This window comes from Lepidochelys olivacea (genome assembly GCF_965140295.1).
Source record: "Lepidochelys olivacea isolate rLepOli2 genome assembly, chromosome: 3".
Taxonomy (NCBI): Eukaryota; Metazoa; Chordata; order Testudines; family Cheloniidae; genus Lepidochelys; species Lepidochelys olivacea.
Window position 1 is genome coordinate 143,549,935 of NC_140413.1, and position 18,334 is coordinate 143,568,268.

At 42.9% G+C, this 18,334-nt stretch overlaps 1 long non-coding RNA gene across 2 annotated transcripts in view; it reads left to right on the top strand.

Annotated features, from left to right (window-relative positions):
* The window catches only part of LOC311517332, a 30,419-nt gene extending 12,434 nt beyond the window's left edge, over positions 1-17,985 (top strand). Inside the window, exons 2-3 of one of the 2 annotated variants that reach the window (XR_014710670.1) lie at positions 9,800-9,883; positions 17,812-17,985. This is a non-coding gene — a long non-coding RNA (uncharacterized lncRNA). The remainder of the gene's footprint in view (positions 1-9,799; positions 9,884-17,811) is intronic. The other variant, XR_014710671.1, reaches the window with a different exon arrangement.
* Positions 17,986-18,334: the final 349 nt, after the last annotated feature.

An 18,334-nucleotide genomic window follows, 5' to 3' on the forward strand; every position in this document is an offset into this window, starting at 1 on the left:
AAAGGTGCTATAGCCACATAAATAAGAAGAAAACAAAGAAAGAAGAAGTGGGACCACTAAACATGGAGGATGGAGTGGAGGTTAAGGATAATCTAGGCATGACCCAATATCTAAACAAATACTTTGCCTCAGTCTTTAATGAGGCTAATGAGGATCTTAGGGATAATGGTAGGACAACAAATGGGAAGGAGGATATGGAGGTAGATATTACCACATCAGAGGAAGAAGCCAAACTTGAACAGCTTAATAGGACTAAATCGGGGGGGGGGGCAGATAATCTTCATCCAAGAATATTAAAGGAACTGGCACATGAAATTGCAAGCCCATTAGCAAAAAATTTTAATGAATCTGTAAACTCAGGGGTTGTACCATATGACTGGAGAGTTGCTAACATAGTTCCTATTTTTAAGAAAGGAAAAAAAGAGTGATCCAGGTAACTACCGGCCTGTTAGTTTGACATCGGTAGTATGCAAAGTCCTGGAAAAAAAATTGAAGGAGAAAGTAGTTAAGGACATTGAGGTCAATGGTAATTGGGACAAAATACAACATGGTTTTACAAAAGGTAGATCATGTCAAACCAACCCGATCATCTTCTTCTTTGAGAAGGTAACATATTTTTTAGACAAAGGAAATGCAGTGGATCTAATTTACCTTGATTTCAGTAAGGCATTTGATACGGTTCCACATGTGGAATTATTAGCTAAATTGGAAAAGATGGGGATCAATTAGCAAACTGAAAGGTGGATAAGGAACTGGTTAAAGGGGAGATTACAATGGGTCACACTGAAAGGTGAACTGTCAGGCTGGAAGGAGGTTACTAGTGGAGTTCCTCAGGGATCAGTTTTGGGACCAGTCTTATTTAATCTTTTTATTACTGACCTTGGCACAAAAAGCAGCAATGTGCTAATAAAGTTTGCAGATGACACGAAGCTGGGAGGTATTGCCAATACAGAGAAGGATCAGGCTATCATACAGGAAAATCTGGATGACCTTGTAAACTGGAGTAATAGTAATAGGATGAAATTTTTAGTGGAAAGTGCAAGGTCATGCACTTAGGGATTAATAACAAGAATTTTTGTTATAAATTGGGGACGCATCACTTGGAAGTAACAGAGGAGGAGAAGGACCTCGGAGTATTGGTTGATCACAGGATGACTATGAGCCGCCAGTGGGATATGGCAGTGAAAAAAGCTAATGCGGTCTTGGAATGCATCAGGCAAAGTATTTGCAGTAGAGATAAGGAGGTGTTAGTACCATTATACAAGGCACTGGTGAGACCTCATCTAGAATATTGTGTGCAGTTCTGGTCTTCCATGTTTAAGAAAGATTAATTCAAACTGGAACAGGTACAGAGAAGGGCTACTAGGATAATCCAAGGAATGGAAAACCTATCTTATGAAAGGAGACTCAAAGAGCATGGCTTGTTTAGCGTAACCAAAAGAAGGCTGAGGGGAGATATGATTGCTCTCTATAAATATATCAGAGGGATAAATACCATGGAGGGAGAAGAATTATTTAAGCTCAGTACCAATGTGGACAAGAACAAATGGATATAAACTGGCCATCAGGAAGTTTAGACTTGAAATTAGATGAAGGTTTTTAACCATCAGAGGAGTGAAGTTCTGGAACAGCCTTCCAAGGGAAGTAGTGGGGGCAAAAGACATCTGGCTTCAAGACTAAGCTTGATAAATTTATGGAAGGGATGATATGATGGGACAGCCTAATTTTGGCAATTAATTGATCTTCACCTCTTAGCCGTAGATATGCCCAATGGCCTGTGATGGGATGTTAGATGGGGTGGGATCTGAGTTACTACAGAGAATTCTTTCCTCGGTGGCTGGCTGGTGAGTCTTGCCCACATGCTCAGAGTTTAGCTGATCGCCATATTTGGGGTCGGGAAGGAATTTTCCTCCAGGGCAGATTGGCAGAGGCCCTGGGGGGTTTTCGCCTTCCTCTGCAGCATGGGGCACGGGTCACTTTCTGGAGGATTTTCTGCACCTTGAAGTCTTTAAACCACGATTTGAGGGCTTCAGTAGCTCAGACATAGGTTAGAGGTTTGTTACAAGAGTGGGTGGGTGAAATTCTGTGGCCTGCATTGTGCAGGAGGTCAGACTAGACGATCATAATGGTCCCTTCTGACCTTAAAGTCTATGAGTCTATGATCCTTGACCTCTTCCCACAAGAAATGAGGTCAAAGGCTTAGCAATAGCTGAATACTTCTCTACAAATCTTCTGTAGTATCCTGAAAATCACAGGAATGTCCTTACTTCTCTCACAGACCTTGGCCTTGACCAATTCTTTAAAGCAGACAGTTTGTCAGAGTTAGATTGTATACCCTCCTGTGAGACTGTATGTCTCAAATACTTAAGAAACATCTGAAAAAACTTGCACTTGGAAACTGAGTGCTTCAACCCATGTTCTAACAAATGTTAAAAAACCTTCATTAGCTGAGCTTCATTTCCGCTAGGGTTGCTGAGAATATTATCAAGTCATCCAGGAATGCTATGGCAGTCCATCATCTGTTGGAACGTGGCAGGGCCATCAGTCAGTCCTTGTGGCATCATACAAAAATGCCAATTTCCCATTAGCAAAGTGAATCATGTCTTCAGTCTATCCTCCTTCTCCACCTCAATTTGGTAGTACCTGCTTTTCAAACTGGAAACAGTGACCCACTTGGATCCAGAAAGCAAAGACAGAGCTTCCTCTATCATTGGTAAAGAGTAGACATCCTCCCTGGCCATGCTGTATTAAGTTATCTGTAATCCACCACCATCCTTAAGGCACCAGTCTTCTTTCTGAGTAAAAAAGTTGGAGAAGCATAAGGCCTATTTGATTCCTCTGTGACCACACTTGCTAACAGTTCATAGAGGTGCTGTCACAATTCCTTGAAATCAGCTATGTGACAAAGTTCCTCCTCTACCTTGGTGGGTCTTGTGCTTATTGGCAGATTTGCTCACCTTGGAGCTTCACGGCAGCCCTCAGTTTGGCCGTTTTTGTGAACCCACAGTCCAGGTCAACTCCTCCTGTGTCTGACCAGGAGTGGGGAGGTTTGTGGGGAATCCGGGCCCACCCTCTACTCCAGGTTCCAGCCCAGGGCCCTGTGGAATGCAGCTGTCTAGAGTGCCTCCTGGAACAGCTGTGCAACAGCTACAACTCCCCGGGCTACTTCCCCATGGCCTCCTCCCAACACCTTCTTTGTCCTCACCATAGGACCTTCCTCCCAGCTCCTTGCACGCGCACCACAAACTGAAGTGAGCTCCTTTTTAAACCCAGGTGCCCTGATTAGGCTGCCTTAATTGATTGTAGCAGCTTCTTGATTGGCTGCAGGTGTTCTAATCAGCCTGTCTGTCTTAATTGTCTCCAGAAGGTTCCTGATTGTTCTAGAACCTTCCCTGTTACCGTACCCAGGGAAAAGGGACCTACTTAACCTGGGGCTAATATATCTACCTTCTATTACTCTCCTGTAGCCATCCGGCCCGACCCTGTCACAGCTGGTGAAACTGTCCTTGTCCTGTCTTTGAAAGGCATATTTTCTGACAGGTGAATAGCATGAGTCATTCCCCTGATGTGATCTAAACCCAAATCATGTCTGGAGGAAGCTGCTCACACTTCTTGGGAGTTTCTCTTCTCAGAACTTATAGGGGAATCAACAAAGTCCAAAGAAAGAGGGGTACTGTCATCTCCTTTTATTGCTGGCATCGGCTTGACCCAGTCCACAACTTCTCCCTTAGCAATCATGAACTTTCTGGGTAGCATGATTCCATGAGAACTTACATTCCGCAGTAATACAGTGATCCTATTATAGCAAGCTGTGGCTGCTGTGGCAAACTAAGTTTTACCACTAGATCTCCTGGAACACTTTGGTTTTCTGCATCTTCTAGTATGATTTTGAATTGTTCCTCTCTTGGTAACGTCCTTACACTTCCGTAACTTCCTTTACTTCACCTAGAGATAGTGTCACTTGCTTTCCCCCTGCAACTCTTACAATCCTCTTTGCAGTTCTCATCTGAGTCCTCTTCAGAGCACTCTGCAGTGTATGCCTCAGCCTCTACAGTACCGATTTGCAATCTCTGCAGGAAATGTGAGCCTGCCAGTCACTCACAGTCTTCCTTAAATTTTTGTATAACATGGGTGCCCACACTAACTGGCACTGAAACTGGTAGATTCTGATCAGGGCATATAAGTGCAAAGGATATCTGTTTCTTGTCTGTTCCCCAGCTTTCTTTGGGAATTGGACTGAGGCAATGACGTATACCAAATAAGAAACTTCATGACTTCCAGCTCCTATTACCTGGAGTACTTCTTCCATTGGATGCAATTCTATATGTGCCAAATGTTCTTTGTAAAATTCTTGAGTTATGCAGGTTACCTAGGAACCTGTATCTATTAAGTATTTGCATACCTTCCTCAATGAACATGGTTCTCCTAACAGTTCACTTAGCATGTCCTTCCATTTAGTTGTCTTGTTGACCCCTCAAAGCTTAGCTTCAATCTTACAATTTCCAGCTGGTTTCTAAGATTTTGGAGCTTTTTTCAGTTAAGGTCACCTCCGTCTAGAAAGTAACTTCTCTTGTACTAACTCAGCATTGAGTGGCTCAGTGCACGTAGTACTAGAATGATCCTCCTTACCACAATTGCAACAAAAGAACCACGTATTGTTTGCAATACATTCCACAGCAGCCGAGGGTGTTTTCTGAAATTTCAGCCAGCTATCCTGCTTTGGTGGGTGCTGCCTCTTTGGAGTGGCAGGTCCTTCCATTAACTTAGCTATGGCTCCTTCAAGTTAAGCAATATGGTTTTCCATCTTCCTTGACTCTCCCACAGCAGAACTCAAGCTGCTTTCAGGTTCTATGGTATGGCTTGAGCTGCTAGGCTTAGACTGATTTTCCTGGCTGCGTAAGTCTTCGTTGCTCTTTCACGTCTTTCTTTTCAAATTGGCAGATTTTGTACAGCAGTTGAGAGTGCTATCTTGAAAATAGCAATAGTTTCCAAATGGTCTCTCAGAAGTAGCTGTGTAATCAGGGACTCACCCCAATATCCATGAATAAATTGCTTTTTTGGCTGTATATTAGGGTTTTCTTGGCATCTGTGTCTTCTGCTCCATTACCTTTCTCTAACAGCTGTTTAATCTTGCCAAATACTCAGCGGGTTTTTCCATGGACTTCTGAAAGGTCTCTAGGAATTGTGCATACAATTCATCACTGCTGGAAATGGCACCATACTTTTTTTCCAGCTCTATCAAACATTCTTCTGCAGTGGCAGATTTCCCTGCATTTAAGGCTTCATTCAAGGCTGGAGATTACAAGCTTTCTATTAACTTCCTTTTTCTTGCCTTGGAAGACAATTCGGGATCATCCAGTAGCTGTTGTATATACAACTTCCATGTATCAAAATCTACCTCCCCATTGGGTTGTGGTGAACGGACTGAGAAACACTTCAGTTTTTAGGATGTATGATGGTAGATTTTACCACATTGTCTACTACCACTTTATGTACCCCCTCAGGAATGAGTGAGTATAATGCATTTGAATGTCAGGGGAGGAGAATATATACTTCTCTCTAGCATATGTAAGTGCAGCATTACCTGGCTGGTTAGTATTAATTGCGCTACCCTCTGGAATCCCTTCTGCTGTTAAAGACTTGTCATCTGCTGGAAACCTGTCATCTGAAGTACTTTGGGTATATATATATTTTTTCAATCTAATGGGAATCACATTCCATTTACTATTCAGTGTAACCTATTCATGTTCTTTTCTTAACATTTGAGCTGCACACTTCTCACTATATTCACAAGTTGCAATACCTTGCATAGTACTGTGTAGTCTCTTAAGTCTTGTTACTGCCCCATATTCTCTCAAACCATGGGTCAATTCCTCAGCTGTAACAGTAGGGTGAAACCCAATCTAATTGAGTGGTCTGGATCAAGCTTGTGAAGTTCCATGGTCACAACAATACACAAACTAAATTCATTCTGAGCAACTCCAGGGAAAGTCAATTAAAAATTACAATCTTCAACCACAGGATGGCGCTGTCCTCGTTCAGGCACCACAATTTTTAAAACTTATGTACCCCCTAAATTTTGATTATGCAAGTACTCACTATAATTCCATTTTACCGCAGGAATAGTGAGCAGGTTCAGTCTCTTTTGACAGCAGAACTCCCACCTGTGGATAATAACACATAAGATAAATATACAAATTTGAACAGTTATGGATACCGGTACCCAGAATGGCTCCAGTTTTGGAATAAAGACACCACAATGTAGTAAAGCTGCTCAGACTAAAAAGATCCTTTAAGTTTATAAGAAGACAATTTGGGGGTTAACTACGGCTCCTCAGTCTAAACATAGTCTTATCAATACAGCAAATACTATGCAAACCAAAAATAATAGTATCAAACATGCTCAAATAAATGTATTAGTCTCTAAGGTGCCACAAGTACTCCTTTTCTTTTTGCGGATACAGACTAACACAGCTGCTACTCTGAAAAGTATCAAACATGTAGATTTCTTCAGTACCAAAAAGATGCACAGGGAACAAATCTTATTCATTTAAAACATGCACCACTGATTTGGCATGAATGTCACCACACTGTCCAGAGCTGAACAAGCAGCAGGCGCCCAGTTCTTTGAATAGGCTGGTATCTTTCTCCATGTGGTTATCTTATTGCTGCAATTAGTAAAAGCAGACCTATGAGCATCAGCCCTCAGGGCAGAGATCTTCACATCCCTTGTGGTATGGTTGTCTTCCTCTGGGTCTGGCTGAACTAACTGAAGAGTCTGAATTCTGGTGCCCTTTTTTTCTTTATACTTGGGTGTAGAATTAGTCTCCACTCTTGGAGATTCCCTACTGAACATGTTTCAAGGGTTCATTACCTTTTTTTGCCCTATGTTTACTTGCTAGTCCCAGACTAGCTGGAGTCAGTGGACAGCTGATCCACTGTTCTGGCAATAAAACAACACAAAACTGACTACTGCTGTTTAAAAGAAACAGCCACAGAAGCATGAGTTACCTACAGAAGTCCTCCTTACATGGAACAGAACTGGTGAAAACAAGAATAAACTGCACAAAGGAATTCCTCTTACAGAAAATCCAACTAAAACCCCCACTGTGTTTACCTTTAGGTGGAAAGCCACTTTCTAGCCTTTGGTCTCTCCGTCCTGCCCTCAACACAGTGCCTGTTCCTGTGTCCTGCCTGGGATATCCCTTAGTTCAAAGTCAAATGGTATAACAACATGGCATCCTCTCTACTGAGCATGGAATAGCTCATGTGAGCTCTAGAAAATGGCCCTTCTTTCAGTCCATATTGCATTGCAACACAAAGGAACTCCTCAAACTGGGGCAGCTGCCACTACAGTGCAACGGAGCAGCAAATCTTTATCTAGCAAAACAGAGGGCTTAATTCACATAAGTCCCTTCATGATTGTCACAGTCCAGTTTGTACAGCCAGCCCTTGTGAGGTACATTGATCAGAGCCCTGAGTGCAGTTATGCCATCCTTATGCTGGCTAGTAGCTTACTCCCTGAGTAATCCCACTGATTTCCGAATCAGGCCCTCTATGTTTAAGGCTTTCTATGGAGAGTTTCATATCAAGTACTTCTACCTCAATAATTCATGACATGGATTTCAATATAGGAGTCCTGTTTGCCTTGAAAAGTCATGAGTTTCCTTCCTTAAATAAACCAGACAAAAGTATGACTTTGCATTAAACTATGAGCTTCCTGCTCCTATGTAGGGAAAAAACAGTTGCTGTTATGGAAAGTGTAGCACTTAAAAAAGAAAAAAGAAAAAAAGAGTAATATGAGTTGTCCCTCTATTGCAGGCGGGACATTGTTCTTTTATAAATAGGCATGTGCTTGTTTTACAAAATGTGTTTTGCCTCTCTGCAAAGGTCATTTATCTCTCATAAAGATCAGAATTGTCTCTTTTGAGATGTTTTGTTTAAAAACTAAACTGGGGCTTTGTGTGAGAGGAGGAGTTTTCCCGTTCAGGGCAAGCCTAGCCTCTCTCTGGCTGCAGAGAGCCCTACTGGCAGTGAAACCACTGCAGTTCAAGCATGGGATAGAGTTTGCAGGGTCTGTTCAGGGGCCGCACAGAGGAGCCAGTCACAGGGCAGAAACATTCATGGGTGGAGCCAGAGGATCCTCTGTTTCATGGAATTTCTGTCCGACCTACTGCCTTGAGAGAGTAGAGCCTTGAGGGAGTAGAGACAGAGCTGGACTAACCTTTTGTGGGCCCCCATGGAGGCAATGGACATGGTGCGGGAAGGTCAGTTCCCAGAGCCGTGTACTGCCAGCATGCCCCTTCTCCTTGGGGCGGGCCATGCGGAGCCACACAGCCCCTCCCACCCCACACTTCCCCACCCCGATTCCCTATGGCCAGAGCCCCCCCGGACCCACTATGCCCAGCGCCCCCCAGACCCTGCGACAAAATTCACAACCCCTGCACAACACCACCCCTGCCAAGTGCCCCTCTGCCCACAGCCCCACCACAACTGCCCAGCACCTCACACAGAGCCCCCACTCCCTAGTGCCCCAACACACACAGATCTTCCCCACCCTCGCACAGCCCAGCACCCCCCTAGGCCCTCCAGAGACCCACTCCCCCATGCCCTGCCTCCCTGCTGGGAGGTGACTGTGTCTGCCAGGCTGAACCGGCAGCGCAGCCAGGGCTGGTCCCGGGGTGGGGAATTGCTCCGGCCGCTCTGGAGAGGCGCAATCAGCAAGCCAGGGCCTGTCCCAGCTGGGCTCCCTCAGGGCCCACTTTCCTGGAGGGGGCCAAGCCAAACCTCCCACACTGTCCCCACACACATTCCTGACTGAGACTGCCAGGCTTCTGCATCAGTCCCAGGTGGCTCAGTTCTGGGGGAGACAGGCAGGGCCCCACAGATGGTGGGAAGCAGAGACTGGCCAGGGGGCAGAGAGGAACCGGCGTGTGGGGCTAGGGGGTGGAGAGGAGCCCTTGGCCGGCTGGTGGGCTGACTGAGAGGAATAAGTGGTGGGCGGGGGGCAGCCAGCGGGCTGGCAGGGTCTTGGGGAGCAGTGCAAATGGAGCAGGCTGGGGCCCCATCTGATCATGGGCCCGGCTCCATGGGTTCAATTGTTATTATTAATTTGTATTACAGAATCACACAGAGGCACCAACCAAGATCCAGGCAATGTATTCAGTGCCATTGCTATTTCAGGATAGCCTGAAATACGTTGTCCAGAATAATTGAAAATTCTAGAAAACTTTGCAGTTCTGTCTAATTCTTGGGTGCTTTTAAGTTATGAATAATTTGAACCCTTTTAGTATGTGGCTTTAATCCATCTGGATCAATCTCTATCCCCATGACATTCATCCTGCTTTCATACCAGTGAGGTTTTTCCAGTATTAATTGCCTCCATATGCCAGATCAGATATTGATCTATATCCCGGCCTTTCTGCTTTGGTTCAAACCTTTCTATAGTGTAATTTATCTGCCAAATTTCTTTGTTCAAATTATGAACAGATGTAGTAGCTGGCACAAAAATAGCATTGGTAACACTATTCCTTCCCTTTGTTCCCAATCGGCCAAAGCACTTCTAGGGGCTTAACTTTAAGCACATGAATAATCTCATCCCTATTCAGTAAAGGACTTAAGGCCATGTTTAGCTTTAAGCATGGGCGTAAGATCCATTGACCCAGGGTTTAAACAGCTTTGTTGAATCAAGTCATTGTACCAACACTTCAGTCTCAGTTGTTTTAATCAAACTGTGCTTTCCTTACAGCCGTGGTACCTCATCCAGCTCTCTAACCAACCTTCTTATTTCTTTGTTTAGGAATTTCCATATTGGATCAGAACAAAGGCCCATCTGGTATCACAGCTTTGACAGTGACTACTACCAGATGATTAAGAGGAAGATGTAAGGACCCCACAGTAGGCAGAGATGGGATAATCTCTCCCCCACATTAGGTCTCATCCTGGTCTGTAATAGCTAGAGATTGTCTTAAGTGTGGAAGCAGAAAATTTAATATCCCTTCCAAATGTTTTGTTATGATAACTCTGGATATTCTTATCCATATAAAGAGCCAATCCTTTTTTGAATCTTGTTAAGTTCTTGATCTCAATGACTTCTTGTGGCTGTGAGTTCCACAGTCTAATTATACATGGTGTGAAAAAGTATTTCTTTTTATCAGTTTCAAATTTGCCACCTTTTAATTTAATTGAATATCCCCTTGTTCATCTGTAATGAGATAGGGAGAACAGAAGCACCCAATCCAATGTCTTGAGACCATTCTTTAGGTTGGTGGTTCTCAAACTTTTTTTTTCCCCACAGACCACTTGAAAATCACTGAGGGTCTTGGCGGACCACTTAATGATCTTTCCAAATGTTGTTTGTACCATTAGCTAATTATTGTATTGTGCTTTGGATAAAAGTGCTATATAAAAAAAAACAATAATAATTAACTATCCCTCTTGCATGCATATTATCTGCACCCATAGCTCAGCTTTAAGATGCTAAACAAATCTGTGAGTCAACTAGAAACAGTCATGCTCTCATTGCAAATATTAATACAATATTTTCAGATACTGGAAAGGAGAGTAAAAAGCATTCACACAAGCTTATGCAATTTCTCTGAGATGTCAACTCTTAATTTGATTAACACTTCACACACATAGAACAGTAAAAATAACTAATAAAGTGACACAAACAGCAAAACAAAGCCACAAAACAAACAAGTGACAACACTGAAAATACAAAGAGAAGTAAAATATCAAGCGGTTCGTTATGGGTATTTTAAATGGGTGTTTAGGACCCATGCTGTGCAAATGCAACAGAGCCCTGTAGAAACAGGCAAAGTTCTCCTAGTTTCACATTGTGTGTGTCACCAACTTAAAAACTCACAGTGGACTCACTGAGTTTTTACAAGCCCTGGAGCACATTAACACATGGCTTGGATTTTGCAGACAGATCCCTGCTTCAAAGAGCTTGCAGATAAGGTCTTTATCCTACAAAACACCTAGCAACACCCCCACCAAACCTAGTACTGCTTGCTACTTAAGAGTCAATGGAAGTACTCTGAAGAGGCAGAACTATACCAGATAACACAGATCTGGCCTTAATGGTTTCCAGACTTCTCCCCAAACATAATGGAAATCACTTGTCTGGACAAGTTTCAGAGTAACAGCCGTGTTAGTCTGTATTCGCAAAAAGAAAAGCAGTACTTGTGGCACCTTAGAGACTAAACCAATTTATTTGAGCATCAGCTTTCGTGAGCTACAGCTCACTTCATCGGATGCATGCTCCGATGAAGTGAGCTGTAGCTCATGAAAGCTGATGCTCAAATAAATTGGTTAGTCTCTAAGGTGCCACAAGTCCTCCTTTTCTTTTTGTCTGGATCAGTGATTTCCATTAAGTTTTAGCAGTAGTTTGGGGAGAACTGTCTCTCCTCTGCAGCAGCAGCGACCAAGCTGGGGAAGGGAGTGTCTCTCCCTCTCTCCCCTGCCGTGGCAGCCCCCAAGCTAGGGCTGGGAAGGAGGTGGGGGGTCTCCCCGGCAGCCACAGCCATGGAGCTGGGGAAAGTTACTTCTTTCTCTGTCTGCCGCAGCCCTGCACATCCCAAATTCCCCCAACTCGCTCTTCTCACCCAACTGTCCCCCCGACCTATCTCCTATTTCCCCCACCTCACCCCACTGCCCCCTCCCACCTACTCCTTATTTCCCCCCCAAGGCCACCACCTCACCGTACATGTGCATCTTCTCCAGGGTCCAGGCACACCTGCATGGCTCCCCTAATTAGGTAGGCAGCCCTTCGTTCTCTCGTGTGCAGCTGCCCAGGGTGCACACCTTAGAGGAAATTATCCACAGACCACAGTTTGAGAACCTCTGCTTTAGGTTATATATTTTTGTCATGTCTCCCCTTATTCATCTCCTTTCTAAGCTAATGGTCTTGGTCTTTTCAATCTCTCCTCATAAGAGCTTTTCCTGGTTTGTGATCATTCTCGTCTCTTTTTTCTGAATCCCCTCTAGTTCAGTAATATCCTTTTTCAGACAGGGTGTCCAGCACTGCACAAAATATTCTAGATAAGGCTGCACCATTGATTTATGTAAAGGCATTGTAATATTCTCCACAGTGTTTACCATCTCATTCCTTATGCAACCTAATATATTGTTTACTTTTTTGACCTCAGCTGTATATTGAGCAGAGGTCTTCAATGAGCTGCTTAAAGTGATATCCAGATCCCTTTCTTGGGTTGATACAATTATTTAAGATCTCTGCAAAATGTAAGAGTAGGTTAACTGTTAGTCTCAAACCTGCATTTCTTTGCATTTATCAACACTGAATTTCAATTGCCATTATCTTGCCCATTCACCTAGCTTGTTTAGGCGTGTCTGAAGGTCCTCACAGTTTAATCTAAGTAAGTACATGTCTTCTGCAGATTTTGCTACCTCACTAATGATCCTTCTTTCCAAATCATCAATAAATGTATTAAACAACATGGGATCTAGTATCGTTCACAACTCAACAACCCTTTCTTTTTCCGCTGTCACCTGACTATGAGCAGTTTTGTAGTCATTCTGTTTTTCCTGAGTTTTCTGCAGTTTTTTCTTCAGTCTGTTCATGCCCTGTGACTTTCCATAAATAAACTCACATTCTCCTGAGACCTCTTCTAGTCTTTGATTTTCCTGGGCCAGCTGACCTTTTTATATTTGAAGGGAGTCAGTCTCTTCCCCTTGATTCTTTGATTTGCCCCATTGAGCTGTTTGAAATAGGGGTATCAAATAAAAATTAGTTCCCACTCAGGCAAACAATTGAATCATCTGTCTCGGAGAGGCCAGAAAGGACTGATACAGTGTCATTTAATGCTGCACCTTTAACCTATTCTTCCTGCTGCTTTCCACTGATCCCATAGGTACTGGAGATGAGGTAGCCAGTCAGCTAATACATGGACATTACATTTGTGGAATTTGAGTGCAAAATGAATTAGATTTGCAAGCAATGACTGATAAGGTCTGAAACTTGTGAAATACCCAATGTTACAGGTGAAAAATTTATCTCCTCTAACTTCAAACCTAGTATCTTAAAGCACCAAAGACCCCATAGGACTTTGATCTGTCAAGGAGACAGGCTATAACTACCATTTCAATAATTACAGAATCTTTATCAGTGTGCAAGTCAGCACCTGTTGGGTTAGTTTCCCTTCTGCATCCTTCTATAGTTTCTCAGGGTAAAAGCTTGTGTGTCTGCAGCTGGTAATTTTATTATAAAGACAAAGAAATAAGAGAACATTACTCTCATTACCAGCATTTCCAAAAGCATGTAAGAAAAACAGTTGAAAACAATTTCAAAGAAGCAAAACAAACCACTCTCACAACACCCTTTTTGTTGTTGGAAATTGAGCCACCCCAGCGAGAAAAGATGTTCTGTGGGGAGACACTAATTTAACGCTTTTTAGCCCAGACAAGCTCCCAAACTGGCATGGCATGGGAGTTAATTAGATGTTAATTCGTACACCCCACAAGTTCAGCTTGTGCTAGAGGCTCTCAAACTTTTGTAGTGGTGACCCCTTTCACATAGCAGCCTCTGAGTGCAACCCCCCTTATAAATTAAAAATACCTTTTTATATATTTAACACCTTTATGAATGCTGGAGGCAAAGCAGGGTTTGGGGTGGAGGCTGACAGCTTGCAACCCCCCCATGTAATAACCTTACGACCCCCTAAGGGGTCCTGACCCCTGTTTGAGAACTCCTGTGCTAGAACATCAGGGCGCATTTTCATGGTGTAAGACAAATTCTGTAATAATCTCACACACATGCAGGAGAATTACAAGGCAAAAAATCAGCATTTCTTTCTTAATCTTTTTCTTGAGTGATGGAAATGATAACTGAGTACCACCCAACAGAGAACTGGTTGAATTTTTTCAAATTTATACATGTTGAAGAAATGTTTTGTTGCATTTTCCATTTTTAAAAGATAAAGGATGTGTGTACGGGAGGGTGAGGATGGAATTTACATCATTTTCATGAATTTTTCCACCATTTTCCAACTAGTTCTGTGACAAATCACTTGGTGTGTTCAAGTCTATTTTCCCAAGCAAATACAGATACATAAAGAGAAGACAAGAGAAGGGAAAAGGAAAAAAGAATAGATGCCCCTTTCCGGAGCAAGAGGCGCTCTTGGATTATGCATGGAGCTTTTCAAAGATCTTTCTGTGGCATATTTTTATTTCTATAAAGTGCTATCTACTATATATTTAGAATAGTCCCTGTTAATGAGAATGTATGTATTCTATAGTCACTCTGGCAGGGACTTTATAATACTTTGCACTTATATAGCAGATCCAAGGATCTTAAAAGACTTTTTAAACAATGACTTTAGCCTTAAAACACTCTGCTGTGGTGGGTATACTAACCCCACTCCTGCTCTTTTTTTTTTTTTTTTTTTTTTTTTTACAGCTGAACAGAGAGGTTAAGTCACTCACACAGTGAATCATTAGTAGAGCCAGGAATAGAACCCACAGCATCTGCCTCCCCCTCTAGATCTAGACTGTGCTTTTGGCTCTGGAGATAACAATCCTGCACGAATTAATTTGGGTCTCTGAAAGCTACTACCAGATAAATGCTGATTTTTATCGCTGAAAAGAGCCATTCACAGTATTTCCATTCCAAGCATTCAGAATCATGAATCAGACCCCACCACCCCAAGTCAAGAGTTTGGCTTAAATATAATAAGGTTTTAAAGAAATAATACATGGGAGGGGGGTCTTTTTTTTGCCTTCTGCTTTTTTTTAACCATTTGTTCATATTCAAGTCACATTTCCACAAGCATGATAGCTAGAAACTTTTTTTTTTGTAAATGAAAGCTGATATTCTCCCATATTCACAAGGTTCCAGGAGCTATGTTTTGAGAAATATTGTGACACGGTTGATAAAATCATGAGCACTGGCAACACAGCATTCAGTTGGACCCCCTGGGCGCATGGACTGCATTCCCTTCTGCCTCAGATACCTAATCTTGGGAAACTTTGGACCCCTGTTCAGGGACTGGCGCATCCCCTGGCACAGGCTAGAGATACCCTAAGTTGCACCGCTGCCATTGGTGGGACTTAAAATGTCCAGTCCAGTCCACTGGTCCTCCATGCCTGCCATGCCTCCTGCTCACTTCTCTCTTAGCACAGAATTCCTACTGTCTTCTTCAAGTCTCCTATAGTGGATGCTATGGCTCCTATAGCAGCACTTTTGCACTGGGGGTGTCAAGGTTCCTCCCCCACTCTGAACTCTAGGGTACAGATGTGGGGACCTGCATGAAAAACCTCCTAAGCTTATCTTTACCAGCTTAGGTCAAAACTTCCCCAAGGTACAAAATATTCCACCCATTGTCCTTGGACTGGCCGCTACCACCACCAAACTAATACTGGTTACTGGGGAAGAGCTGTTTGGACGCGTCCTTCCCCCCAAAATACTTCCCAAAACCTTGCACCCCACTTCCTGGACAAGGTTTGGTAAAAAGCCTCACCAATTTGCCTAGGTGACTACAGACCCAGACCCTTGGATCTTAAGAACAATGAACAATCCTCCCAACACTTGCACCCCCCCTTTCCTGGGAAATGTTGGATAAAAAGCCTCACCAATTTGCATAGGTGACCACAGACCCAAACCCTTGGATCTGAGAACAATGAAAAAGCATTCAGTTTTTTACAAGAAGACTTTTAATAAAAAATAGAAGTAAATAGAAATAAAGAAATCCCCCCTGTAAAATCAGGATGGTAGATATCTTACAGGGTAATTAGATTCAAAAACATAGAGAACCCCTCTAGGCAAAAACCTTAAGTTACAAAAAAGATACACAGACAGAAATAGTTATTCTATTCAGCACAATTCTTTTCTCAGCCATTTAAAGAAATCATAATCTAACACATACCTAGCTAGATTACTTACTAAAAGTTCTAAGACTCCATTCCTGGTCTATCCCCGGTAAAGACCAGCATATAGACAGACACAGACCCTTTGTTTCTCTCCCTCCTCCCAGCTTTTGAAAGTATCTTGTCTCCTCATTGGTCATTTTGGTCAGGTGCCAGCGAGGTTACCTTTAGCTTCTTAACCCTTTACAGGTGAGAGGAGCTTTCCCCTGGCCAGGAGAGATTTCAAAGGGGTTTACCCTTCACTTTATATTTATGACAGGGGGCGTTCTCTAGGGGGCCCACATGGCTGCTTTGCTGCCCTTTTGAGCTGCTATTGCCAGTCTAAGAGGACTACAAGGTAACTTTGAATCAGATCCAGTGTTTCCAGAACTGGTGTGTCTGACTGGGTCTTCATTGCAGCAACTCCCACCACTCCTGAGTTCTTACTCAATGGGGCACAGTGGCTAGTGAGTCTATGTAGTAATAGATTGTTTAGTACCACCCCTTCTGTGTAGTAGCATTCAGGGATTCATGCCTTCAGCATGCACTTCTCTTCTGCCAGCTCAGAGGAACCAGACCATTTCTACTGTCTGAGGCCTGCTGTGGGACAGGACTCTCCCACAGTTGTCATATATTTACTTACTCAAACTTTGATTACAGCTAGGGACATTTAATTTATTTTTAATTAAATAGTGGAGTTGACACTATACAGCATTTCTGGGGGTGGATTCCCCTGTCTTTTATAAACAATTTAAAACCTGCCCAGGAATAGAAGAAACATATCAGCAGATTCTGTTGCCAGCGGAGTATATCCATAATTAAAGGAGCAAGATACTTTTCTTTGTAAGGCTAACGTTGATGACACCATGCACCGACCTCCACCTCTAATTATTGCAAAACCACTCATTCATATATGGAATATTGCTGGAAAATAGCTTCTGGGAGGTGGATCAGGCAAGGCATATAGGAAGTACAGCATTATCTATGCTATTTACATAATCCCCATTACTGTAGTATTTGATGTGTCTTTGATGTACTTAGCCTCACAACAGTCCTTTGAAGTAGGGAATTAGTTACCCCTGTTTTACAGACGGGGAACAGAGGGACCAAGACCCAGATTCTCAAAGATATCTAGGCACCATTGGAAGTGTCTAGTGGAGCAGGGAACTGAAGCTATATCTCCCAAGTCCCAGGCTACCCACTGGGCCATCCTTCTCTACCAGAAGTGCTCACTGGGGCAGTGTGACTGCTCTGCCCACATTGCACAGTGAAGATACTTCCTCAACCCCCTACAGAAAAGTCCTAGAGAATTTAATGGAAAATAATACACATTCTAAAGCCCTTAAAATCATCCTATTAACTTTTTAAAATTAGATTTAATAAAGAAACAAATAAAACCTACAAAAATACCAAATGCCACACATTTCAAAGGCTAGCCAATAAAATTATGCATCTTTAAACTTGTCAAAGTGGCAAGACCAGACAGTACCAAAAAAAAAAAAATCAGAAAACATTACACTAAAGATAACCTTTCAGGGTGGGGTCACAATAAATAAACAAATGACATACATAAATAGGCGAAAAAGGAAAGGATGGGATGGGGGAAAACAGAGAGAAAAAGCAGAGAGATCAGGTGGAAAGGAAGTCTGGCATTAGCTGAGCTATCTAAGCAGCATTCTTTATCCAAATGTAACAAGTAACAGCATCCAAAGTTCTTCAAACTCATACGTCCATATGCTTAATAGTCTCAGCTGATTCATCCTACATTGGGGCACATCAAGGTTTCTATGCTGGGCTGCAGTAATTTGCTGTAATATTTTTTTTAAAATGATCCAAAGCATCTGTGCGGGGGTTGTGTCTCCAATTCGTAAGATTTTTTAATAGAAATTAAAGAACTCTTTATTAATACCTGTTGCTGATGTATATAATTTACCATATTTATCACAGATGGTTGTTATTCTCTATGCAGAGGTCTTTGGTGCTATGCCAGCAACTTGCCAGCTTTTTCACCTGATTCCCAGAAGCCCTGCCTGAGTTGAAATGGAGAAAATTCAGCCTATGCCAAGTGCAGCTTACTGAGTTCATATCTGCAATTAATCAGGGATTGCAGAAAATCTTGAGATGGAGCTGTGATATAAGACAAATAAATCTCTTTTTTACTTTTTTCTCAAAGGTTATCAGATTTTCTGTGTTCCTTCTTTTTGACAGCCGTGAAACTTATAATTCTACTCTTAAGCAAGCCTTGAGTGTCTCCTACTCTGGTAGTTCTCAACCAGGGGTCTGGGGCCCCTTGGGGGGGGGGGGCCGTGAGCAGGTTTCAGGGGGTCCACCAAGCAGGGCCAGTGTTAGACTCACTGGAGCCCAGGGCAGAAAGCCGAAGCCTCGCTGTGCAGAGCTGAAGCCCAGGGCCCTGAGCTCTGCCACCTGGTGCTGAAGTTGAAGCCTGAGCAACTTAGCTTCACGGAGCCCA